The sequence below is a fragment of the Sarcophilus harrisii genome, chromosome 3 (genome assembly GCF_902635505.1).
Source record: "Sarcophilus harrisii chromosome 3, mSarHar1.11, whole genome shotgun sequence".
In the NCBI taxonomy this organism is placed as follows: Eukaryota; Metazoa; Chordata; class Mammalia; order Dasyuromorphia; family Dasyuridae; genus Sarcophilus; species Sarcophilus harrisii.
Window position 1 is genome coordinate 525,271,262 of NC_045428.1, and position 1,144 is coordinate 525,272,405.

Here is a 1,144-nt window from a genome sequence, read left to right on the forward strand (position 1 = left end):
TCTGAGGAGGAATCTGTTTGCTAGAGAAATCAAGCATAAAAGAGAAGCTGAGAGGTTATGACTTCTTCCTATCATCCTTATCATTATATCCACTTAGAGTGATGCGTGGATCTGCCCCTTTCTTCTTGTTGCCTTTATCATTCATGATGACACCTGTCTATTCATCTGCTCTTGCTTTTATCCTCTGTGGATGTCACCTAAGCTGACTGTTACATTCCCTCTGCATTGCCATGGGTCTCTTTTGACAGGTTATTGGAACCATCTCAATTCATCACATCATCAGGGTGTCATTCTTCTTCTTCTTCCTTCTTCTTCCTCCTCTTCTTCTTCTTCTTCTTCTTCTTCTTCTTCTTCTTCTTCTTCTTCTTCTTCTTCTTCTTCTTCTTCTTCTTCTTCTTCTTCTTCTTCTTCTTCTTCTTCTTCTTCTTCTCCTCCTCCTCCTCCTCCTCCTCCTCCTAATTCTTCTTCTTCTTCCACAGTTTAATTATACCTTCACAAGATACCATTTTATCTTTCAATCTTTTCAATATTTTTTTTTACTTTGCTTTACTCCTTTCCAACTTGTTAATATTTGACTTTATATTCAACAATCTATTTATGAACTTTGTCTATTTTTAGCCTGGTGATAACTACATTATTAGGGTGAATTGCCCACAAAGACACTTGTGTGATTAGCTTTTTCATATTGCACATACTGAGTGCAAATGATATATTTCTGTCAGTAAACTTGGATTACTTTGGAAATCAGCTGACCTGTGTGGTGACCCTAAACCACTAAGACTTAATCATCCTTCTAGATGGATAGAAACCAATATTATTTCTGTCTCAGCTCTTTGGAAAGCACGGAAGACATGATTTTCCAGTGAACGTGGGAGAGTGCATAGACTTAACTCTTGTAATTTTTGCTCCTGTTGGAGAACAAAAAGGGACCAAACTTCATTTTGACATCAGAGAAACAAGAGACATTCTCTGCCAGAAGTGCCTGCCCCTATCTTGAATGTTTTCTGAGCTAGAATTAAAGATCTCAAAGAATCAAACTTGCTCTTGAAGCAAAGATGAACTGCTGTGGATCTCTGGATCACACAGGAGGCTGTTTGTTGCCCAGAGCCAGTATGAAGCCTTAAACACATGCCCCTGATGTTTT

The 1,144-nt window shown here is 38.4% G+C and overlaps 1 pseudogene; it reads right to left on the minus strand.

The window, feature by feature from the left end:
• Positions 1 to 507: 507 nt before the first annotated feature.
• LOC116422602 lies at positions 508 to 940 on the minus strand (annotated as a pseudogene).
• Positions 941 to 1,144: the final 204 nt, after the last annotated feature.